Raw genomic sequence first — 16,464 nt, 5'->3', positions numbered from 1 at the left:
ATAAATTAAAAAAAAAAATGTTAAAAAAAAAAAAAAAAAAAAAAAAAAAAAAAAAGAAACTTGTTTCTAAAGATACTCAAGATGTAACCGGGCCCAGACTCACATATATTTGTCATTGTCCGATTAGCAAAATCAAGAGAAGGATTTTAATAAAAGGTTAACTCAACATCAAAGAGAAAGTTGTTAATTTTTTTTTACACAAACTTTATTAGGGAACTTTCCAAGCATAGACAATAACAGAAGTAAAGGATAATAAGCCTCCATGTATCATCTCCAGTTATAAAAATTATAGTCATTTTTCCACCTATTACTCCTTCTGTTTTTTTGAGCAGGATTTTAAAATTCTTCAGTATGCACCTCTGATGAAATTTTTGTTTTGTATAGAACTCTTCTGTCATTACCACGTCTAAGAAAATTAACAGTAACTTATTTATACTATCTAATAGTCTATAAGCTGATTTTCCTGATAGTCTCATGGTTCTTTTCACAGGTAGTTTGTTCAAAAAAGGACACAAAGTCCACACATTACATTTCATGATTATGATTTTTAAATCTCTTTTCTTCTTTAAAGAAGGACCCTGTTTCTTTGTGCCATTGATTTGGTAGTGAAACGAGGTCATTTTTTCTATTGAATGTTTGCCATTCTGGATTTGACTGATTCCTTCCTTGAGGTGGTTTTCAAACTCGATCCTCGGTCTCCTATATTTCTTATTAGTTCCAGAGGCTTGATTAGATTCAGCTTCCATTTCTTAGGCAAGAAGACCCGGTAGTGGTTCCGGGTCCTTTTTTTGTCATATCATGTTGCATATAAGGTCTAATTGTTAAAATTTTAGGTTTTAAGATTTTTATTCAGTTGCTCTGTCTCTTTGGAGAGATTCAAAAGTATTCTATGTTCATTATCTTTGCCCAACCAAATACAAAAAAAGTCAAGCTTTACACAGACAACATAACTAGGCAGAATAACTGGTTCTGAGTCTCTTGGACACTTTGTATTTGAAGAAAGATCCTCCCACTTCATACACAGAGGGGACTGACTGTATAGGGGAAAAATGTATAAGATATAAACACTGAGGGATTCCTAAATGTAAGATTACAAAAAGTACATCAGTAATTAGTATATTTAGAAACTGTATTATTAAAAGTCAGGATGAAAATAGCTGAATTTAATGAGTCATTTGTTAATTATTTAGCTTATGGATTTCCAATGCCATTTGCTTCTAGCCCTTTTCCTCTTCCTTAGGGATTTTTTGGTGGTATTTTACTGCTTTTTAGCACCTCCAGAAACTACTGTATACTGCTAACTGACCATAAATTGTACACTTGGAGAGATGCATAAGAGATTATGACTCAGGATCCATGCTGTGCTACTGACTGAGATAAACCACAAGCAGTTTGCACCACAGTTGAAGACTTTCAGAGCCAAAAGTAGTTAGAATTCTGTTGATGATCTAGCATGCTATCTATTGCTTGGCAAAAGAAACAGAGACATAAATCATGAAGATCAATGTGCCTACTGAAGAAATAGGCAGTGTTTCACCAGGCTCCTCAGGTGCTAGATGTATTTTGCTATGGGTCCAGCCCAGGGGCTTGCAGAGATGACTCTACCTGGGAGCTTTGAAACTCTGATGTGCAGACTCTTATCCTAGAATTATGTCTGATTCTCTAAGGGTGGGTCCCAGGTACTGGGATTTTGAAAAAGTTCTTCAGGTGATTCTAATATGAAATCATCTCCAATTCAGCCAGCAAATAAGAGGTACCATTTATAGTCTTACTCTGTACAAAGGCCAGTGCCGAAAATCTCTTGCACATAAAGAAACCAATGCCTGGAGAGATGTTATTTGATCAATGTCCTGCTACAAAGCAGAGTTTCATATCCAGTCTGTCTGGCTTCTGAACTAGGGGCTTTTGAACTTTTTTTGAACATAATCCAAAGTAAGATAAAAAAATTTACATTATAGCTGAGAACACATAACATAATAAAACATAAGTTTAACAACAATACTTAATCTTATTTAGTGTTTTAATACTAATACTAAATCTTTAATACTAATACTAAATACTTAATCTTTATTAAGTATTTTCTTTCTGTTTCAAACACATGGCAAGATCTTTACTTCATCACTGACTTCTCATTTTGTTTGTTTTCTCACATGGGAAGCCCATTTTTTTTTCTATGTATTTTTTAGAGGCTGTCAAGGTGGTTCCTGGCTAAAAAGCATTTCCCAGACTACTCCAGCTTATGTGTCTCTTATTTCAATGCTTATAGTTAACACACTGAGCTCATCACACATTTTTTTTTAATCCTAAATTGTATGATATACTGTGATTCTCTGAATTTGTCTTCTATCTTAGATGGTTAATGTCTCCTTGACTGAATTTAACTCTCTAAGGACAGTGACTATGTTGTATACTTTTGTATCTATATTATTTGAAATGTGTAGCAGAGCTGGGCATGTCACAGATGCTAAAAACAGCTGCATGACCTTAGGTCAGTCTCTTAGCTTTTATTTCTTTATCCATGAAATAAACTGGGCTGTTTTAGGTTAATTCTAAAGACTCTTCCAGGTTTTTAAGTCTATCTTTCTATGATACATACAAACTTCATAAAATAGAGAGATGAAGGAAGAAAATATAAAACGTTTTTATGAGCAACCACAAGAAAAGTTCTTGGTGGGAAGAAAAAAAGCTGAAACTGGCATTTTTTGGTAGGCAAAATATAAACTCCTCTGTGCTATCTCTGAGCAGATAAAGAACTTATTGGAGTTTGAAATGAAGTTGGGCCCTGTGTCACTTGGATACTGAAATGTGATTATTCACAGGCCACATTTCTTTTTCAAGTTGAATGAACATACTGTATAGGTAATAAGAAATTTCCATGGGCCCTTATCAAGTTGAATTGATTATATAATAACATAAAGTTTAACAAGGAATGGGGGGGTGGGGGCATGCGGATAGAAAAAAAATGATTGAATACAATTACGTCCTAGACACCATTTGTTTGCAAGTGGTTGTTAAACATCACTGAGCACTTTCCCAGGGCTTCTGAGGTCAAAGGATGTGGATAACTGATTCAATTACTTACAACCCATGATCATCAGCATTCTTCTGGTCCTGAGGCTATTGGCAGAAGACACAGAGAGCTAGTCAGTCCCTAAGGGGCTGTGAGTGTGTGTGAGGGTGAGGGTGTGTGTGTGTGTGTGTGTGTGAAATGGGGGGCTGTGGGGAGTGGGTCATCTATGGTCTTTATCTACTCAACATTCATTTTCTCTTTGTTAGCAAAACAAATTTTCCTTCGGGAAACCTCCTCTCTCCAACTCAGTTCATGTGATTTACGTGTGTGTGTGTGTGTGGGGGGGTGTGGTGGACACTAAAGCTCCCTTGATCTTTTTCAGACAGTCAAGTGACCCCAATCTGCAGGGTATGTTCAAACCCACAGTTATAATGCTTAGTTCAGAGATGAGTGTAGGACCCAAGTCAGTCCAATAAGACTTATTCCTTGCTAGTGGGATCAGTTGCTAAGGAGGTGGGAGGAGAAATTAATGCTGGGCTGTCAGTCTAGGCCCTTATTAGAGAAAACAAAACTAGTCCAATGAAAGCACAGCCACAATATGGAGAGAAATGGAGTCCTAACATTCTTTGAGCATCTGGAGAAAAAAAAAAAAGATTTAAAAAACAATTTCTTCTCCTTCTTCCTCCTCCTCTTCTTCTTCTCCTTTTTTTTTAAACACCCCCAGATCTACTCTTGGCTTTTTAAACATGTGAGCCAATACATTCTAACCTCTTCCACTGTAGGTTTTCTTAAGTCACTTTGAGTTGGGTGTTTATTACATCCAATTATCCTGACTATATTGGAGTTTATCATAATAGGAAGATATCTCCTGGGGCACCTGGGTGGTTCAATCTGTTAAATCTCTGACTCTTGATTTTGGCTCAGGTCATGATCAAGGACCATGGCTCAACGACCACAGTCTCCTGCTTCTAGAGAGCCCAAGGCATATTTCTGCTCCGCATTATAAAAGAAGTTGCTCCAATCGTTTGCACATTGTCTCCTTGTCCTCTTCCTCCACAAGTCAGCATGTGCTTGTTATGCAGCTGCAGGTGGCAGGAGAGGAAGAACTGACGTCCAGTCTCAGGCTCCTTGATGCTGGTGCTTTTGTGTGCATGGAGAAACTACCACTCCCTCTGAGTCCATCCCCTGGCGGGGGTCGGGGGAGTTCTTTGTGGCCCAGGCTGGATCTTCACCTTGAATTGAGGGCCCATCTCCAGGTCAGCCAGAGGACACTGTGCAGGGTACCAGGATACAAATGACACCCTATCCTGAGGCCCCAAGGTACTAAGAAGCCAGAGCTGGAGGCATGAGGTAGAAAAAGAAGCTCTCTTGCTGCCCACACCCACTGTTACCGTGGTCTGTTCCTAAGGCTGATGGCTGCTGATGCTGTGTGTCTCTGGGGCATCTCCACACTGCGCATACCCCACTGTGGTCTCGGCAGTGATCACAAATGTTGATGATAGTTGGAAAAATAGTATCACTTGTCACTTGAAAGCAATATTTCCCAGCCTCATTTAGGTCTTAAGGTGGTATCTTTTCAGGAGAGCCTTTCTGAGTTTGAGGATCTTTACAACTAATCTCTGTTGATGAAAGTCAACTGTTCTAGTAATCCAGTTGGAGGCCATCTGGCAATTGGCCATTGGAAGAGAACAAAGCATAGGGCAAAGCAGGACATTTGGTAAATTTCCCATGCCATTTGCCAGTGACACTTCCAGGGGTCAGTCTAGGGGACCCTACTGGCCTGGCCTTTGGTTATTTCAGTGTTCATCGCTCCCGGGGAGACCCTCACCACTGTGTGGAAGATAGAGAGGACATGCCTGACACACGTGAGGGAACGCAATTCCACTGGGCAGTCGCCAGCGGCGCACAAGGGCTTTGGGGGCGCGGACGACAGCGGCGCTGTGGTGGGGGTCAGGAAGGCAGGACCCTAAAAGGATGGGGGCGGTTAGGAGACTGGGCTACGTTCCAGGGCAATGGTGGGGCACAAGCCAGCGGCGGGAGCGGCGCTCGGGTGCTGGGTGCCAGCACTTGTCCTACCTTTGCCCAGGCGAAGGGGCGACCAGACAAGGCGAGGAGCGGGAGGAGCGGCCGGAAACCCGGGAGCGCAGCAACCCTGGGGCAGGCTGGACGGCGGCCTCCAGAATCGCAGCGTCTCCGCCTGCCCCCTCCCTCTTTACTTGCCTCCGCCCCCTCTCCCCTCCTCCCCCAGCCCTCACGTCCTGAAACGCGGCGGGCGCCTTTAAGAGGGAGCTTTGGTTACCCTGGGGGCGGGAACCCCTCGGCAGATTGGGAGGCGGCGGCGCTCGCCCGCGATGCTCCTCACTTTCTGCTCCAGCTCCCGCCGCCGCCGCTGCCGCCGCCTGGGTCGCCACACCGCCTCCTCCTCTTCCTCCTCCTCCTCTGCCTCGAAGCGTCGTTTTCTGCAGCGGAGAGAAGTGCTATGTCAGGAAAGTTCCGGGAGGGACTGGAGGGGGCCATGCTCCCTGGGCTCTGCTGCAGGCGCCCGCGCGCATCCCTTTGTATGAGGTGAGACTTGGGGTCCGCGGCCCCCCGGACAGGTAGCCACCCGCCGGGAGCGCGTCGCTCCGCGGCGCTGGGGAGGCGGTGCTGTCGGGCAGAGTGGCGGCGGAGAAGCAGCTTGCTTAGACCGAAGTTGTGCAGGAGAGGCTCGGGTTTTCGGGAAGGTTTTGCGGCTGCCCGCGCCGCACGGTGGGGGCCCGACCGGGACTCGGTTTCCCTGGGTGCCGCCTGCCTCGCCTCCCGGCGCCCCCTGGCGCCATCCCCTGCCCGCTGGAGCAGTTGGGCCTTCTAGGAAACTGGGCGGTTGCAGGTTGGCCCCCCAGCGCCAGCTTTTGCTCGGCGGGGCTTTCTCCTCCAGAAGCTAAGTGCCAGGAGTGAGAGGAAGGGGATGGAATCCTCTTGAACTTTTACACTGTGCTCTCGTCCCTGTTTAGGCGTGAAATGGACCGCGTTTGCCCAAGTCCGGAAGCTCCCCGGGAGCTCTAACAGTTCTAAGAGCTTGCCTCTTACATGTGGGTAAGCTTGCGGCGCTGTGTGTCTGTCTTTCAGCCCTGGTCGGTTTTCAGCGTCGCCCTGATTTTAGTCCTCTCTTCCCCGCCCCTTTTGAAACATTCTTTCTTTCCTTCTCCTTCTCCTTCTCCTTCTCCTTCTCCTTCTCCTTCTCCTAATATCCTTGACGTACTAAACATACACAGACAAGTACAAAACCCCCCAGAGATATATCTTTATGATATGCCCTCTAGGTCTGACCCAAAATTTCAAACTGATCCTTTCGTCTCTGGTAAGATATTTAGATTTGGTCTGGACACTTATGGAATACAGGTATCCCCCGTAGTAGGTATGCAGTTGTTTTTTTTTTTTTTTTTTTTTTTTTCCCGGCAAGGTTTTAACTGTACCTTTTTAAAATAGGATTTCGCTTTATTTATTTGCTTATTGGCGAATGTGGTTTTCGTTATGTGTTAGATTAAAAGGCTCCTACTAATTTTAAGGTAGTATTTCTAAGAATCATTAAAAAAACCCCAAAACCAAAAACAAACCCTGATGTTTCTTGCATAATCCAACATTACTTCAGACAATTTTACCCCTGGATAAGGTATGTAATTTGTGTAATTATTTGATGAAACCTAATATATGAGTACATTTATTACACAAATGGGTAAGTTTTCTTTTTTCATGTGTCCTGTGGGTGAAGGAAGCCCATTTTCTCACACCTCCAAGTCTCTATTACACCTGTCTACTCCTCTTTCTGTCGTCTCCACTCACACTGTGTACATCTGATGTCAGTTGCAAATCAAAGATGCTGATGAAAAGTCCCTACATTTTGTGAAGTGTTGCATAGCCAAAGTTTTAGTGATATAATTGATTGCATCATCCAGATTATTTTAAACAATTAAAATAGAATGTGGGAGCTTGTTTAAAGAAAAGAATGTCATAAGTATTTAAATTCTCAGTTATATGCGTTAACAGATAATCTCTTTGTGAAAAAATACTACCAAAATAGAGAGGGAGTATTATAGGAAATATTTGCGGTGGTGAAGTTTTGAAAGGAAATCGTTACAGGATAATCATTAATATTATAACATCTTGTTAGGTATGTAAATTTTTATCTCTGAGCAAATTTTGTTACTTTGCTCTCAAGTATACCAGAACTGAAACTTAGAACTCACCATCCCAGCATTTTCTGAAAATTGACAGCAAACTGAATGTTCTTGGGAAAAAATTTGTTTAGAAAAAGTCACATACTTAAGATCCTAACTGAAGTTACCACTTTACCTTAAGTTTGCTTGAGTCCAGACAAGAGAGAACTGCGTTCAGTAAGAATTTGGGGTTCCAAGGTGAATGGGACTTAGTTCCTAGAATTTACAATTTTCTAGGAAATTTAACAATTTTGAGATTTTATATATGGTTTATTTGATGTGAGAGATTGTTTTATGAATGATGCTTTTTTTTAAAAAAAATTAATCTCTACACCCAACGTGGGGCTTGAACTCACCACCCTGAGATCAAGAATTGCATGCTGTACCTACTGAGTGATCCAGGTGTCCCTCAATGCTTCTTTTTGAAACTATATATATATCACAAATTTATATATATAATTAAATAGTCCACATCTATCTATACTTACATATTTATATATCTGTATATCTAAAACAGGGAAAACTGTTCAGGTACTTGATAATATACATGCACCAGGAACACAGATATGAAAGATCAGAAGCTAAAAATACTTCCTGTTAAGGCTTGTCATCTCTTCAGCATTTTCATCAATTTCATCAGTATCAGTTAAGTTAAAAAATACTATCTTCCCACATGTTCTTGTTCTTGCACAAGGCTTGGACCAGGAAGCCATATGCCAATGATCTTAACCACATGTTTATTAAAATGGACTGAATTATCCCATCAGTGGATGATTGAACCAGACATTTCTTATGCTTCAGTAATTTATCTTCAGTGGAAGAATCCCTAGGAAAAAATTGGCTTGTCAATATGATGTTTTCTTTTTTAACACTTCAAAAATGACCTTCAGGGCATTCTCCATAGGCCTGAGACTTAGAGAGTAGATCTCAAAGGCATGCCAGGCAAAGCTTGGGAAGTTTTGGCACTCCAAGTTGTGAAACAATGTCCTAAGTATTTGATTTGAGACAGGTACCCATTAATGCTTGGGAAAATAATAGCTATGATCCAGTGCTCTAATCACTACAAGCTTTGGAGTATTTCTTCCTCACATTCCACACCTGAAGCTGCTACATTGCAGCATATGTGTATGAAAATTAGAAATGAAATAATCTTTTAGACAGGTTTTTGCTTTATTTTCTAGGCATTTTTAAAAAATATATGTTTATATTTGTGTTTATATTTGCCACACATGCCCTTTGTTACGGGGGGCAATTTTATTTTATTTTTTTGGCAAGTATGAGGTGTATTTTAGGGTGAGTTCTTAGTGTTTACTTGAAACAGACAGTAAAGTGTTTCACAGAGTTTATGTTGTGTCTCTTTGGCTTTTAAAAAATAAGATTTGAGATGTTTGATTATGAGCCTGAGATCATGGTCTTTCAGAAATGTTGGGATCTTGGTCAATTATAGTTTCGGTTTCCTGGGAATTTTTTGTTTAAGGTCAAATGTGGCCGTAATTTTAAATGGATGATCCACAAAATGGGTACTTTCACAACCACAAAACATGGAGAACATTCCAAATAATTTGCAGTTTAGGCAGCCCAACATGCTTTAGTGTTTAGTTGGCTTGAGGCAGTGTGCCACGCTCGTAAAAAATGGTTTCTGAAGCTGACAGTGAGCTGTTCCAGTCTTTGACTTCGACACATAGGATAAAGTGCCTTTTAGCCTCTATGCTGGCAAATACGGACAGAATTGGTAAAAGTAATTTGTTCCCATTTCTGTGTCTGTGACAGAAGATTCAGAAAATTCAAGCATGAAACTGTAGCTTCATATACTGGAAAGCTCATTCATGTTTAATAAAAATGTAAGGAAAAGTTGGGAAGGTTGGATTTTAAAATAGCTCTCAGATCTTAGGCAGAAGAGGTGTATTTGCAGTTAAGAGGGTAATCTAGTGGTCCCATGTTGAAATTAATAATAACACTATTATTATCAGTATTTCCTTTGAGTGCTAGTTCTAGAGAAATTATATTCTTCCAGGCCCAATTTAGATTGAAAAACATCCCCAGCTGGATAGTGTACAAATAACCAATCACTTGGCATGTATGTTAATCAATTCTTAGGTAATTTTCAGTTGAAACCCTTATGTGTCATTTTAACCGTAAGTTTTTACATACCATTTGGGGCTTTTGACCCAAGCTTTTCTCTGAATTGACTAAGTCTTGTCTATATCATTAAAGCCTTGAAAAAATATTTTAGGCAAAAATTTTTTATGTAGAAATTCTAAAGTTCTGCCTTGAGGACGTGGTACCGAAGAAGGGACGTGATACCTTATTCTAGCTGCTGCCTTTCGAAAGCAGATGCCTTCACCTCTTCCTATTTTTTTTTTTTTTTAATAAATTTTAGAGAAAGAACATTCGCAGGCGTTTAAAGATGCTTGAAGTTGGATCAGAATAGGAGTTTCAACTGAAAGTTACTTAAGAATCAGTTAACTAACATTCATGTCAGGTGTTCAGTACAGTGGCTGAGGGTGTCAGCTGCAGGGTTTTTGATCTAAGATCGTCTCCGGAGGATACAGATTCACAGGCAGGTGGAGTGGAAAGGGGCGACTCCAGCCAGATCATCCATTGTCTTCCAGAGGGAAAAATGTTGCATTTTGTACACAACCACAAGTGTTTACTTGTAATAAAAATCTGTTCTTTTCATCATTTTAGCTTATTTTTGCCATTACTTCTAGGCTGTATGTGAAGCAGGCCACCTTCTGCTCCATTTTGATTAAGTTTGCACAAATAGTAGTGCCTTCTGAAGTTTTACTGTCTAACAGTAGCAGAAAGTCTGTTCTTTAATTCTTTCAGCTAGTTCCCACTCAGTATTTCTTCAAACATGTTTCCTTTTTTTGAATTATTGAGCTCTTTAATAAAAGGAGTTTGGGTTGAAAGTTTCCCCCATTTTCCATGATAGGCTTTGGGTACATTTGTTCCCACAGAGAGGTTTAATGATGTTGGGAACTTCTCATTTTTGTTTCCATATTTTGTAAATAGTTGCTATTGTAAAGTTTCAAATATTTATTCTTTTTTAAAAAAATGTTTATTTTGAGAGAGAGATCATGAGTGAGAGTGGGGGAGGGGCTGGGAGAGGGGGAGAAAGAATCCCAAGCAGGCTTTGTGCTGACAGTGAGGGGCTAGAACTCAGGAACAATGAGGTCATGACCTAAGCCAGAGGCTTAACTGACTGAGCCACCCAGGGGCCCCTCAAATATTTACTTTTTATCCTTATGCTATAATAGATATTTTTTCCTTATGAAAGTGACACATGTTCATCATAGAACATGTAGAAAATCCAGACAAAATCAAAAAAACCCCAAATCAAAAGAAAAGAAAAAAAGGAAAATTACCCCAACAGATAACAATTATTAATATTTTGGGGCACATGGGTGGCTCAGTCAGTTAAATGTCCGGCTCTTGGTTTCAGCTCAGGTCATGATCTCACAGTCTGTGAGTTCCAGCCCCATGTCGGTCTCTCACTGGCACTGTGCAGCCTGCTTGGGATTCCCTTTCCCTCTCTCTCTGCCCCCCACCCCCGTTCGCTCCATTTTCATTTTCAGCCTCCTTACTGTATTACCGTCTGACCTCCTGCCCGCAAATCTGATGCATGGTAGAACAAGTAGATACTGTTTCCTGTGTAGTCATCTCTAAGATTTAAAAATATTCTGCTTTTTGTCCTTTGCTGCCAACTCTGGGACTCTTAGTGTCCTGAGTGTATGTGTATGTCTATATATCTATATTTTACCTATATGTTCATCTGTATTTTTCTCTCTTTCTGTCAATAATATGAAACCTCATCTTGAAATTTTTTAATGCTTTTGTTTTATTTTAGAGACAGACTGGGAGGAAGGCAGAGAGAGAGAGGGAGACACAGAATCCCAAGCAGGCTCCAGGCTCTGAGCTGTCAGCCCAGAGCCCGACGTGGGGCTCAAACTCGTGAATGGTGAGATCATGACCTGAGCCAAAATCAGATGCTTAACTGACTGAGCCACCCAGGTGCCCCTGAAACCTCATCTTAACCAGAAATTATATTTTGAAACCAGATAAATATCACTCTGGCCATCACAGAAACATAGTCACTTCTAGGGAAAAAATGAGATACTAAAATGGGTAAAACCCAGGAAAAGGTCATGTGTAGACTGATGGTTACATGTAGAGAGAAATTCTCAACGTTGTTTTTATGACCATAGTGACAGTTAGCCATCAGACATGACCCTAACGAAGGCAGAGTCACGTTTGCATTTTCATGTATATTTTTCATTTTTAGGATTTGGTCCTGGATGTTAAAGGAAAGAGAAAGTAAACCCATATGTACCAAACATATTTTCTGGGCCAGTTATTTTTTCAGGCATTGTTTTCTTCGCTGAAATAATTTGCTTTCCTCGTTTCTCTGAGGTTCTCTGTTCCCTTGGTATGTACTTCAGGATGAATTTTTTGTTTAGGTGAATATTATTCCCCTCTGTAATATCTCAGAGAATAAGAACCATATCTTTGTTTGGCATGGAATGTCACAGGTAGGTAAAGACTGAATAGGTAAACTGTTTTCATGAGACCATGTGAATGTTCACTGTTTACATGGTCAAGTTCAGAATATGCTATTGAAACTGATTTTACTATGTAATTTTTTAAAAGAACATTTATTGTGAAGTACATTGTACATATACAAATGCATAAAGGATATTTATAAGTTAAAAAAATTGAATACCCATGGACCTACTACCAGAATTAAAAAGTATGATATACCTAGAATCCCTCTGTTTCCTCATTCTCCACCTAAAGTCAATGCTTGCTTTATCTCTAAAGCAGCATATTCTTTAGTGTTGGTTATTTTTGGACTGTTCGTAGAAGGAATTATATTAATTATCTATACTTTTATGCTTGCTTATTTGTTTGCTGTTACGTTTTTGAGATTTATCAATGTTCATAGCTATCATTTGTTTACATTTTTGTTTAGTGTTTTGTATGAATTCTGCAATTTATCCATTCTGCTTTAAGGGACATTTGTCATTATAACTAGGTTTTCAGAAGTGTAAAGTATTAGCATAAGGTTTCCCGGATATTCTTTTTTTTTTTTTTTTTTTTTAACGTTTATTTATTTTTGAGACAGAGAGAGACAGAGCATGAACGGGGGAGGGTCAGAGAGAGGGAGACACAGAATCCGAAACGGGCTCCAGGCTCTGAGCTGTCAGCACAGAGCCCGACGCGGGGCTCGAACTCACCGACCGCGAGATCGTGACCTGAGCTGAAGTCGGCCGCTCAACCGACTGAGCCACCCAGGCGCCCCTCCCTGATATTCTTTTATCTGTTTAATTATCGCTGCATCTGTGATATGTCCCATTTTTTAAAAAAACTGCTGATTTGCTAATTTCTCTCTCGGTCTCCTTTAGTCCTGAGATATATAATTTCTCTTAATCTGTTCAGAGAACCAGCTTTTGGCTTTGCTGGTCATCTCTATCATGTTTTCTCTTTCATTTTTGCTCTTTTATTGTCTTTCTTCTGTGTTCTCAGGTTTATTCTGCTATTCTCATTTCTTAGGTTGGGTACTTAGCTCATTAACTGTGAATCTTGCCTTATTAGAGGATAGTTAATTTCCCTTGAATCACTACATTAGCTGCTTATCAGAAATTTTTATGGGGGCACCTGGATGGCTCAGTTGGTTAGGCATCCAACTTGACTCAGATCGTGATCTCACATCTGGTGACTTCCAGCCCCGTGTCAGGCTCTGTGCTGACAGCTTGATCCTGGAGGCTGCTTTGGATTCTGTGTCTCCCTTTCTCTCTGCCCCTTCCCACTCATGCTCTGTCTCTTTCCCTCTCTCAAAAATAAATAAACATTAAAAAAAATTTTAAAAATGAATTTTTGTGTAGTGTTTTTGCTATCATATAGTGCCGTTTGCTGTGATTTCTAGCTTCTAAATATACTTTGTTGTTGCTGCTGATTTCTACTCTACTTGTGATGTGGTCAGAGCATGTGGTTTCTATCATAGTAGTTCTTTGATGCTTTTTGATGTAAGCTTCATGGGCTAGCACAAACGTTCTGTTTTTAAATAAATGTTCCACATGTAACTTGAAAATAATGTGTATTCTCCAGTTTCTGGGTGCAGTGTTGCATGTGGGTCCATGGGTATCCATAAGATGAAAGTTTCAACTGTGTTGTTTAAATATTTATACTTATTGGCAGTTTTGTCTCCTTGATCATTCACTTACTGAGAAATTATAATAATGGATTTGTCAATTTCATCGTGATTATTTACCTTTGCTTATACATTCTGAGGTTTGATATTAGATGCTTTATAATCAGACTTTTAAATATTGTCATGGTAAATTAAACTTTTTATTATATGTAATGACCTTCTAAGTCTCTAATAGTGCTGGGATGCCTAGGTGGCTCAGTTGATTAAGCCTCCAGCTCATAATTTCAGCTCAGGTCATGATTTCATGGTTCGTGAGTTCCAGCCCTGTGTCAGGCTCTGTGCTGACAGTGTGGAGCCTGCTTGGGATTCTCTTTCTCCCTCTCTCTCTGCCCCCCTCCCCCCCACTCACTCTCTCTCTCTCTCTCTCTCTCTCTTTCAAAATATTAAACATTAAAAAAAATCTCTAATAGTTCTATTTGACTTAATATTTTTTCTTTGATATTAATAAAATGATATAGGGTTCTCTATGATCAACTTGACATAGCTAATGTTTTTAGATGTGTCTTTTGTAAATAGCATATAGCTGGATCTTTGCTTCAGAGTTTAGTCTTTTTATATTTAGAATAAAGACTGGTATATTCTGGTTCATTTATTCTCATATTATTATGTATTTTCTGTTCTTTTTCTGTGTCTTTCTACTCTCCTTTGTTGCTTTCTTTTAGATAGATTGATTTTCCACTTTCTTTACTATTCTTTTTATTTTGAGGGTTAGGAGATTACTACATAGTCAGTATCTACTTTTTTAGTAGATACCCAGACAGTTCTATGCATACTTGTATTAATCTTGTCTAAAGTTAATATCTTGTCTAAAGTTGTGGACTGAATTGTGTCCCCCCAGAATTCATATGCTGAAGCTTTAACCCCCAATGTGATTTTATTTGGAGACGGCGCCTATAAGGAGACAAAGTTAAATGAGGACATTGGGTATGGCCCTAATCTAATTAAGACTGGTGTTCATATAAAAAAGAGGAAGAGACACCGGAGATCTTTCTCTTCCTTCCGCACATGCGCAGTGGAAGGGTCATGTGAGGACAAAGTGAGAAGGTGGTTGTCTGTAAGCCAGGATGAGAGGTCTCACCAGAAACCAACACTGATAATCACCTTGATCTTGGACTTTTAGGTTCTAGAACTATTAGAAAGTAAATTTCTGTTGTTTAAACCACCAGTCTGTGGTATTTTATGTTAGTCCTAGCAGACTAATACATTCTCCTTTTTTTCTGTTTTCTTTTTTCTAAAGTTTATTATTTATTTTTAGAAAGCGAGAGAGTGAGTGGGGGAGAGAATGTGGGTGGGGGGGAGGGGCAGAGAGAGAGAGAGAGAGAGAGAGAGAGAGGAGGGAGAGAGAGAGAATCCCAAGCAGGCTCCACACTGATAGTGCAGAGCCTGACGTGAGCCTTGAACTCATGAACGTGACATTTAACTGACTGAGCCACCCAGGGGCCCTCATTCTTCTTTTAAAAACACGCAAATTCCTTAGAATTTTTTAACTCTTAATGATACTCATTTCCAACTTATGTGTTTTTGCTGATGAGTATTTTAGTTGTAGCCTATTTTTTTTTCTCTTTTAAGTTAAATGTTAATTGTTGTTAACATAAAGGTGTTAAACCATGTATTTGTATCTGTCCTTACCATTCCTTCCTGGATGTCAGACCTTCTATGTGGGATCACTTTTTTTCTGCCTGAAGTATATGCTTTTCTTTTACTTTATTGAGGGTGTGTGTGTGAGAGAAGAAAGAGACAGATTTTTGTGTGATAATCCTTTTATTCCACCTTGGTTCTGGAAAGACTCCGTGTTATTGAATTTGAATTTGGCAGTTATTTTCTTTGTGCGCATCAAGAAATATACTTTCATTGTCTTCAGAATTGTACTGTTGCCATTGAGAATTAAGCAGTCAAGTGAATTGTTTTCCTTTGTACGGAAATCTGTCTTCCCCTCTAGTACCATCTAAGATCTTTTAAAGATACTCAGGTATTCTCTTTCTTCTTAAAGATATTCTCCTACTTGCTCTCTCTTGTTTCTGAATTTTCAGTCTGATATTTCTGGATATGAATTAAAAATCTGCTTGGCATTAGACAGATTACATTTGGGAACTAGCATCTTTAGGAATTCTGAAAAGTTCTGTTTCTTATCTTTTGAATATTTCCTCTCTATTAATTTAAAGATCTCCTTTTGGAACCTTAACTGCATGCTTGTTAGGCCTTCTGTATTTTCCTTGTTTCTTACCCCTTTAATGTCTTGATTACATTTGGAAAAACTAATGTTTCTATTTGCAGTTTACTAATTCATTTCAGCTGTGTCTAATATTTCACTTTGCTGATTTTGTTTTTAATATTGGTTATTGTATTTGTATTTCTAGAACCTTATTTGATTCTGTTTCGTATTTGCTTATCTCCTACTCATAATATCAACAATTTTTTATTTTATATTCTAATAACATCTATAACTGAAGTCATTTGATGGGTCGGTTTCTGTCTGCCCCCCCAACCCCCACTCCCAGCTTCTTAATCACTAATGTTGCTTTTATCATTTTAAGGTTATGATTTTTGACTATGAGCTGCTCAATTTCTTTGGAATTTTATCTGTGGTACTTGTATCAGGCCTGGGTTGAAGGTGGGTTCCTCCAGAGGGGAAACGTATTTTGCTTCTGCGACTAGCTTGGGCACTGTCTTGACCTGGACACATTTTAAATCCGATTTCTCCTTGAAGGTTTTATTTTATTTATTTTTTAATTAAAAAAGAAATCTCAGTACTAATTGGTAGTTACAAATCCTTTGGGGAAATCATCCATCTAGCACCAGACTCAAGACCTACAGTTTTCTTTTTCTTTGCCCTTTTGGCATGGAGGAATTTTTTATTCATTTCAAACACACAGCAAATGTAGCCCTTTGAAGCTTGGTTGCTGTTGGGGTTTTCTGACAAATATTATAATGCTATAATCCCAACTCAAAATTCAATTTAAATCTGACTGTACTGAAGAAACTTTGTTTCTGAGATTGTAGACATGTCCAAAATAGGATATCTTTGTTTTTCAGATTAATATGCAAAC

General features: G+C 39.5%; 1 protein-coding gene and 1 long non-coding RNA gene across 6 annotated transcripts in view; one reads left to right on the top strand and one right to left on the bottom strand.

Annotated features, from left to right (window-relative positions):
* Positions 1-5,204, bottom strand: part of LOC131514578 (uncharacterized) — a 51,008-nt gene extending 45,804 nt beyond the window's left edge. For both annotated transcript variants that reach the window (XR_009263137.1, XR_009263138.1), the window contains exon 1: positions 5,087-5,204. This is a non-coding gene — a long non-coding RNA (uncharacterized LOC131514578). The remainder of the gene's footprint in view (positions 1-5,086) is intronic.
* GPR63 (G protein-coupled receptor 63) overlaps positions 5,204-16,464 on the top strand; it is a 51,940-nt gene continuing 40,679 nt past the window's right edge. The window contains exons 1-3 of one of the 4 annotated variants that reach the window (XM_058734750.1): positions 5,204-5,575; positions 6,004-6,081; positions 11,057-11,167. The gene's annotated coding sequence lies outside the window, so the exon portion shown is untranslated. Of the gene's footprint in view, positions 5,576-6,003; positions 6,086-11,056; positions 11,168-16,464 lie in introns of all 4 variants that reach the window. The other 3 variants (XM_058734747.1, XM_058734751.1, XM_058734748.1) reach the window with 3 other exon arrangements.

This window comes from Neofelis nebulosa, chromosome 6 (genome assembly GCF_028018385.1).
Source record: "Neofelis nebulosa isolate mNeoNeb1 chromosome 6, mNeoNeb1.pri, whole genome shotgun sequence".
NCBI classification, from domain to species: domain Eukaryota; kingdom Metazoa; phylum Chordata; class Mammalia; order Carnivora; family Felidae; genus Neofelis; species Neofelis nebulosa.
The sequence above is the reverse complement of the archived record's forward strand: the minus strand, read 5'-3'. Positions and strand labels throughout refer to the sequence as shown.